Source organism: Callionymus lyra, chromosome 9, assembly GCF_982586985.1.
Source record: "Callionymus lyra chromosome 9, fCalLyr1.hap1.1, whole genome shotgun sequence".
Taxonomy (NCBI): domain Eukaryota; kingdom Metazoa; phylum Chordata; class Actinopteri; order Syngnathiformes; family Callionymidae; genus Callionymus; species Callionymus lyra.
This window is the reverse complement of record NC_141826.1, coordinates 5,913,712-5,922,680: the sequence shown is the minus strand read 5'-3', so window position 1 is coordinate 5,922,680 and position 8,969 is coordinate 5,913,712. Positions and strand designations below refer to the sequence as shown.

Below are 8,969 nucleotides of genomic sequence, written 5' to 3'. Positions count from 1 at the left end.
AAGGAGGAAATAAAAGTCATTGACACATTTGTGGATCAACAGTTCAAAGGGATGGAAGTGAAAGATGATACGAACCTTGAAAAGCATCTACTAGCTGTTCAGACTGACGTTCAAACTAAGCTTGTGAGACTGACGCCAGAAATGGAATCAGGAGCGGCGGGTCATCTGCTCGACCTTCACCACCGGAAGATTTATATCCACCTCCAGGATCTTCTGCAGGAGAGCAGCAGCACCCAGAACAGCACCAAAAAAGGAATATGATTAAAAACAAGATTCAATTTTCAGGTTTCATGGTAAATGGATAATTAAGTAAATACAAAACAGAAAATAGACATTTCTTCTCAACAAAAACAACTTTTACCTCATGTTTAGTTATTCTTATTTTATGAAAAAAAACATTTGGATCTTCAATCGGTTCTAATTTGTTGTGTTCCTGTTTGGTTTCTCTACTTAACATTGAAAATGAAGTAATTTTACATTTTTAATCTATGTTTGCTGCAGCCAAATGATGTAAAAATGTGTAATAGATACATAAAAACTTTTACCGAATACGATCTTTCCTCACATGTTCTTTTCGAGCTTCTCAATGATTATTAATAATAATGATCTTTATGGACATAACACGTTTCAGACTGAGAGTAGCGACATTATTCTTTAAATAATAGTAAAAAACAAACATTATTTAACAATAAGAAACAGCACCAACAACATTAATATAATAAAAAACAAGATTTAATTAAGTAAATTGGGTTTAGACTTTGGCGTCACACCGAGGTACTGCCCCCTGCTGGACACCATTTGAAAAACAAAACGGAAAACTACTCCTAAATAAGTTGTTTTCGAGTAATAATGCAAAATTCAATTACAATCGCTGTTTATTAACTAACCTTTATCTACTAGGTTCTGGTAGTGAGTGATACATGGGCGAAAAATTAGGTGAAATAAGGCGGCATTAGCTTAGCTACATGCTAACGTCATGCTACAGAGGTTGGATTAAATAAACGAATAAGCTTCGAAAATAATAAGCCAAATTGATAGATTTATTAAACCATATCGACGATAGTGAGATGTTTATTTCCCCGTGTAGCGACACAAGGATCTCAACAGGATAAAAAGGTTGTCGTGGTCAACGTTGACAAGTGTAATGGCTAGTTTTAGTGTTGTGACAAGTACAACCTTGAATCAAAAACTTCGAAGAGAAGGTAACAAACAAATCTTTTAAGAAATGAAACAAATAAACAACAAAAAACGGTCACTCACGGAACATCGAGTCCTCACCGATGTACGAAAACATGACGGCGATGACACCTGCAAGTGGACGAACGCTCGCTTCTGATTGGCTGACACCTGAACCTGCGTCAATGATGACGTACACGAGGCCTTTAATGCGTCTTTATCGAAGCGATATAAAAGGTAATTTCCACCTGGATTTACCGTATTTCGCATCGGACCTTCGGTAAGTATCACCTTTTCCAATTGAGTCCATCTTAGTTCTGCTTTAGCCACATTTTTGCTAACAATCCCACAACTGATCCAACGTCACTCAACACACACGTCAATAAAAAATACTTTTAATGTAATTTAAATGTAAATGACTCGTTTGAATTAGGCAGTAACTTAATTACTTTGACATGTTAATTAAAACAGCAAGAGATATTATAAATATAAATGTATTTATTTGTACAAGTAGTACAATTATTGTACAGTTTATTACCACAGATCATTGTTAGTAACATCACAATAATACACGTTTCCTAGTAAGTGTTGTTTCAACAGTTAAGGTTTATGTTTTAATTTTGGTTTAAACATATTTTATCTGATCAATAATCTGTTGTACAGATGATTTCAACAATGGACCTCGTCACTATCGATCTGAGCAGCTTCTCGTCCGAGTGGACTGATCCCAGCACGGAGTCGGACACAGTCCACTCCACGTTCCTGTCCATGATCGGGGACCTTCCGTCTGCTCCTGATTTGGACTCTGCTGCTCAAGACGATCTGCTCTTGCTCAAACTCATTGAAGAGGTTGATGTCGAGCAGTTAGAGAAAGACTTGACCTCAGAGTTCAAGATGACGACGGCCCCTGAAACCCACCCCTTCCAATGTGGAGCCACGACGGTTCCATCGTTTGAACGAGTGCTGTCAGAGAACACACTAAGGCACTACCATCAAGTCCCAGCTGGGTTGACTTGGGTCAACAGTGGAGTCCCCCCAGGGTTCTGGGTTCAGCCGCGACCAGCTGTGGAAGTCATGAGCCCGCTCGTCTTTTTGTAAGTGTCACACATGTTCATATCCAACTCCACGTCTTAAATATCGTCTCGAAATTAACTTTCCTTTTCATTCTAGCAACAATCAGAACATCCAGAAGACCTCCAGCCGCGCTCCTTCTCCGCCTCAGGCCTGCTCTTCCACGTTAGTCCTCACGTTTGATTCATCTAAATGCACACTTAACTCATAACATAGATCTAATGGCAATGATATGATGTTCCACCAGATGCTGTGGGGCCAGACCGTACATCAAGAGACCAGCGAACGCCTTCATGGTGTTCATGTGGGAGAACAGGCAGATGGTAAAAAACACCATGAAGCCGAAAGATAGTGCCGAGACCAACACCATCCTGGGGCACATGGTGAGTGTCTAGAACACAGCCAGATTTGAACAAGTCCGAAAAGCTCTTGTTTGACGACCTGTTTTCCCTGTTTCTACAGTGGCGGAAGTTGTCGTCTCCAGACAAGGATTTATACTATGGGATGGCAAAGGATGAGAGAAGAATCCACGCCGAGAAACACCCAGACTGGTCGGCGGGCAATAATTATGTAAATAACTTTATTTTCTCTCTTTCTCTTTTGGTAAGTGTTTTGTTAATCTTTTTGTTTCTCTGTGTGCAGGGAAGGAAACACAAGAGGGAGAGAAAGAAGAAGAATCTTATCATCTAAAGCCGCCGTTTTAACTGCTGTACATATGTTGAGTGTAAATAAATTATTTTTAATCAAAAAGTCTTTTTGAATGCAGCAGATGATGTTGTCTACATCAGGGCTCGACAACCTTTATTGTGTAAAGAGCCATTTACGGGTCGTGTCCCGCCAAAATAAAACTCTGTTTGACGGATAAACTGAATCCTAAAAAGCTAATAGTCCTATAAAGTATATTTTACAAAAACAGGAAAACTTATTAAACTTATTAAATTTGAAGGAACACTTGCAGGATATGAGAAATTGTCCCTTTCTCTTGTCCCTTGATTTTAAAAATGAAACGCAAGACAATCCGTTCTCTTTTCTAAAAAAAAAAAAGTCCACCCTTTATTCCAAACATTTTTAATTTAGAAAAAACATAAGTATTTTCAAATATTTACAATGTACAAGTTGCCTTGTAAACAATACACAACATTTGCAAATATTATATTAAGAAATATACACTTTTATTTTCAAATATCATCCCTTAAAAATATTGTGGCCACATGAGCAAGAACATAAATTAATTACAATTTCAAGGGATTAATCTGCAGTATTTATTGGAATTTGGAATGATAATTTTAAAGAAGAAAACATGAGTAGGGGACACTTTGATTTCTCTTAACATATCGTTCAGAATACTTTTCACCGTCTGTCGGTCCTCCCTGGAGATGTTTGTCTTGAGTTTCAGTAGAGCGGACACGCGTTTTTCACTGGAAAGAAATGGACACGATTCGATAAATGACAGGTTATTCTAAAATGGCATCGATCGTTTGGTCTGGACTTTATACTCGTCCTGATAAAGTGGGGATACGAGGAGGCCAGTGTGACGACTTGCATCTGTATGGCCGGAACATCCTGGAGGCTCAACACTCCCGCAATCATGTCCAGGTATTCCTTCAGCCAGTTTTCTTTGGACCCCTGCACACACATGTTTTAATAAGCTTTTAATTATCTCTTTGAAAAGTTAAATTAAATGTTTTTTTTATATTGAAAAGTTGAATTTATTTTAATTGAAAAATCTTTTTCAATAATTAGTATATTTAAAGGTAAGTAAGTAAGTAAGTGTTATTTGTAAAGCGCTTTTCGAGGCTAGACCATGAATAGCTCTTAAAGTAAGAACCAGAAATTTCAAATTGATCTTGAAAGAAACTGGCAGCCATTGAGAAACTGACAGCCATTGAAGAGTTTTAAGGATTGGAGAAATGTGAGTTCTTCTACTAGAGTGGGTCAGAATTCTTACAAAAATGTATTGCATGAAACCAAACACACCCTGTTTCATTTTACAATATCGGTTTTCATGGCATCAATCATAATGTCATCAGCAAAGGGACAATGAAATCCCGCGAGATTCTGGCGATAACTGAGGACGAGAGGATACACTCAACATATAAAGGTCATTTATATTATAGTTCAATTGGTAGCCTTTTAAATAACTATAAATATAATGAATGTTTATGTTTTGTTTAGGCTACGATTAAAAATAAAAAAAGAAATCAGAAAATGTATTTTTGAATTATTGGAATTAAAATATCAAACTCTACAGTAAAAAAACAATTAATTAATTTTGAAAGTATTCAAAAAATTGTAACCACAAAATCAACCTTTCGATATATACACATTATTGAATTCAATTATTTAAAAGAAACAATTAAATGCTTAAACAACAACATTTCAATAAAAACAAGTTTAAGGTTAAATTCAACATATTCTAATGTCACTGAACTACGTCCATAGTTTCACCACAGTTTCTCACCTGATCACTGAACCAACGTTGTAAAGTGTCGGCGTCGCTCGTCACTCTGTCGAAGGCCTCCTGCTGCTGAGCCCGACTCCTCAGCTTCACGTCTCCCTTCAGCAGCCGTCTGACGTATTCCACCGTCACCTCCTGGTGCAGCTGTCCGATCAACTCCTGAAGACACGGATCATGAGTCTTAGCTCGTGAAAACCTTTTTTTTTTTAGCTCTTTTTTATTACCTGGTGAGAAGATTCAGGGGATGATCATCTTGTCGAACGTTGACGAGTGCAGCCAATCGTGGGTTCCAAGCTTTCTGTGGTTTGGCTGGGGCGACACAAGTGATGGATTTTTATTTTGATCACCTGTACGTCTGTTATTGACACTCACCTTGAGCGCCTGGTGGACCGGGCTAAGTAGGAACTGGTGCGCCGATTGTTTCATGTCGGCCAGGACGCTCATGCATCTCTCTCGAACGTCGTCCAGGATCATGGAGCTCTTCTTCAAAATAAAATCCCTGCAGACACATGACAGTTGAGTCACATGACCACCTCGCGGTCACACCCTGAAGTCGGAGGCTCCACCTGAATTGTTGAATCCATCCGAGGTTGGCTTTGATGAACGGTTTTCTGCTCCACTTGTTTTGCTTCATGACGTCCTCCTGGAAGTCCTTGAAACTAAAACATTAATTCATTTGAATCTTTTTTCTTTTGACGTGAGAGACGTTACCTGCACAGCGAGTCGCTCAGTTCAAGTTATACACTGGACCTTCTCTCTATCACCCACGACCATTCCCGCTGAGGTCAGCATTCCGTTGATGAGCTGAAGTGTGAAAATGAAGTCATGGTTTGAAACGTTACCGCTACTAGATTTAGCCAAAAGAATCCTTTTTTTTCAAATACCTGAATGATGTCATAGGACATGGTGAAGCTTCCGTCCTTCTTTGTCGGCTCGCTTTTCCACGATTCCCTCGCTTCCGCCAGGACTTGACTGATGAACGTCGTCATCTCTGCCTGATCAAACCAAAAAAAGCTTGATACGTTATCAATCACGAGTTATGATTAAATCCTACAATCTTAGGTGTATAAATAGAAAAGTGTTAAAGATCAACCGAGACATCTTATCTATAAAAACATTTGTTCCAAAGGTTGTTAAAGTCATAATACGTAAGTTTGAAAAAAAAAATGTTGGCTCCCCCTGTGTCAGAAAAATATAACTGCAATGCTGTCAAATCAGTCAACCATGCCTGTTCAAAATGACAACAATCTAACAGAAAATACATTTGAAAAAAAAAGGTTTTAAGAAAGAACTTTTTTTTAAATACTTTTTTAATTTGTAGGTATTTTAACTGTGTATTGTTTTGTTGTTTAAGCGCTTTGTGACCCTGGTTTATGGAATAGGGAAATTCAGATTTTTTAATTATTGGAATCAAAATATCAAACTCTATATGTAAAAAAAAAAATTCATTAACTGTGAAAGTATTTTTAAAAATGTATTAAATAATTCAATAACTTTGTGTAGTTTTGTCTCTCAGGACAAACCTGATGATGAATGAATAATGAATGGAAATTACTTTTGTCTTGCCCATCAAAGTTGTCTTCAATGAAACGATTCACTAGTTACTAAATTAAGTCATATTGTAAGGGGTGGAGTCAATTTATACAACTTATATTTATAATAAACAAATGGTAAATTACATGTTTTTTCTTGTCTTGGCCACCTGAAACAAAATAACAATGCTTGGAAAATGTTTGTTTTTTTATCTTATTCTTCAATAATGTTTTACAAGCTTATATTACTGTGTAGTTAATGTGTAAATATACCTGTTGTTTGCTCAGGTACTGCTCCTGCAGCGACGCCACCATGTGGTCAGGCAGCAGACTTCCTAGACCTTCAAAGTTGATCTCTGGCGCCAAAAGAGGGTTCTTAAACAGTCTTATAGAATAAGAAGATTATATTGATAAATATAAAATCACTTTAATTTCCAGTTAAAAACAAAGAAGGAAGTTCAAGGTAGGAATAGCATTGGTGGGGAGTTGGACGGGCAACTTACCCAGGATAATAGTCAGTGACCCATTGCAGCAGGAACTTGCAGTCCTCATCCCCCAGCCCGAACTCTGCAATCTCCTCCAAGCCTTTGCTCATTTACTGGTGGTACAGCTCGGCATAGAACTGACAGATGTCCATCTCCGGAGGGTAGCAGCTCTTGACCACCTTCACGACCGTCAGCAGGTCCTCCTTCATCTGCAGGCCCATGCTGTGGATCTTCGCCTGGAGGCAGTTCTGCTTCACCGGACTGCTGAGACCGACGGGTTCTCCATTCGCTCCTCCACCAGGCTGGTGAGCACTTGGTCGTGTTGTTGCCTCCATCTGCTCTGCCTCCAGGATGGCGCCGACCCGGCCATTTGATCCACCAGTTGGTCCTGCTCCTCCTGCAGCTGGACTGCTTTCACGGCGGACACTAACACGGCCGCTTCTTGTTCCCCCTTCAGAGACTCTTGGTCTATATGGTCTGGATCACGAGAGTCTCCAGGATTTTCTGGTCCGAAACAAGCTTGAGGACTTTTTTGTCTTCCTCTGATTGACCAAACAGAAGCTTCTCTTTGTCCACCAGCTGAAGTGCTGCCTCGTAAAAGTGAGATTGCTCCAGGTCTTGGTCAAAAGAGACGACTGGAAGAGAAACAAATAAGTGGTTAGATATTGAGCGTTCCTTCTGACCTTTGCTGACTGGCCATATTTTGGGGAACCTCCAACCTCCGGCTGGGCTTCCCTCTGGGATCGGTGGCACGTGTGACGCCGCTGACCTTGACCGGAGCCTCATTCAAGCCGTTTGCTCTGCAGGAAAACCATAATACAGCGTTTAAATGACAAAAGGGTTTTTTCCATTCATACATGATTTTTTCTTACACTTCTGAATATTTTAAGATGCTGAACAATCATTTTTAAGAACAAAAAAACCCATTATTTGCCATTTTTTAACCTCATCTAGAGCCTGATATTTAATTATTGGCACTAAACTGACAAACATTATCAACTTCAACTTCTATCCTCAGCCAGATTTTATGTTAAAATACATTTACATTTACACAGAAATTCAAAACACATTGTTAACGCAAACATCCTACTCACCAGATTTGTTCGTTTTGAGAGGATTCTCTTCCAAGCAGCCTTTGGCTGATGTGAGCTCCTGGAAGTTACAGTCGGGGAAATAACTCTCTGGTCCTCTGAGCGTTGGAGGATTTCTGAGGCTACAGGCTCCTCCCACTTTCCTCCCACCCCTTGCGTGCACACACCCACGCACTCATCGTACTTTCACCTTCACTTTTGTCTCGTTGTTTGCACAAGCATGCTTCTACTTTTCATGCGGCACCTTCATTCCAGGGCAGCAACATTTGGATGACTTTGCCAGGTGTTATTGTGAATAAAGGTCACAATTTAAATCCAAGTCAAAGTTTCAGGTCAAACAAAAATTCAATTAATTAATTTCATGCAAGGTCAATAAAAAAACTTTTTTTTCAAGATATCTTTGCATTTATTTTCCTTATTATTTTTGATTTATCTTCGTTTTAGCTTCATGTCATTTTATTACTTCATTTTCATTCAAATTTCGTTTTTTATATTGAGGGGCATTTTTATCCGTCTGAGACTCGGTTTAGATCCTCTACCCTCAAAGAAGTTAACCTTGACTTGACTTTTCACTTTGATTTAAAAAATAAATCAAAAGATCTTCATAGTCGTTTCTCCTTTCAACCTTTTAGAAAATGAAAATAAAACGAGACAAAACTGAAAAGATGTTCCACAGTGTAGTCGGTTTCAAAATAACTTTTAAAAAGTGAACAAATATGCAGTGGTGGAGGTTGTTCACCTTGACCCTGAGACAACACAAGGGATACCACAAACACATTTGTTTTAGGGCCTTCGGGGTCACCTTGACCCCCAGACAACACTAGTTCAAATTCCCGTTCTGGAGACTCTAATTATCTCCATGAACAAAATAAAAATCAAATCATAGCTTTTTATCCATTATATTGTAAATCTAAATAAACAAGGATCAAAAATGAATGATTTGAAAATTATACCTTCAGGGTAATATTATAATCATAGTTATTATATTCAAAAGTTAATACATCTAAAATGCACTTTTTATTTTTATTTGACCGAAAAAGAGAAAATATTGTGTATGAAAATATATATTTATTGACTAGTTTCAGTGCTGGAGAAGCTAATAATATGTAGCGGGTCCCAGCAGGGCCTTCGCTGACAGATATGATAATCCTGGAAT

The 8,969-nt window shown here is 38.5% G+C and overlaps 1 pseudogene; it reads right to left on the bottom strand.

Moving 5' to 3' along the window:
- Positions 1–3,305: 3,305 nt before the first annotated feature.
- LOC148071562 (tumor necrosis factor alpha-induced protein 2-like) lies at positions 3,306–8,032 on the bottom strand (annotated as a pseudogene).
- Between the last annotated feature and the right edge of the window lie 937 nt (positions 8,033–8,969).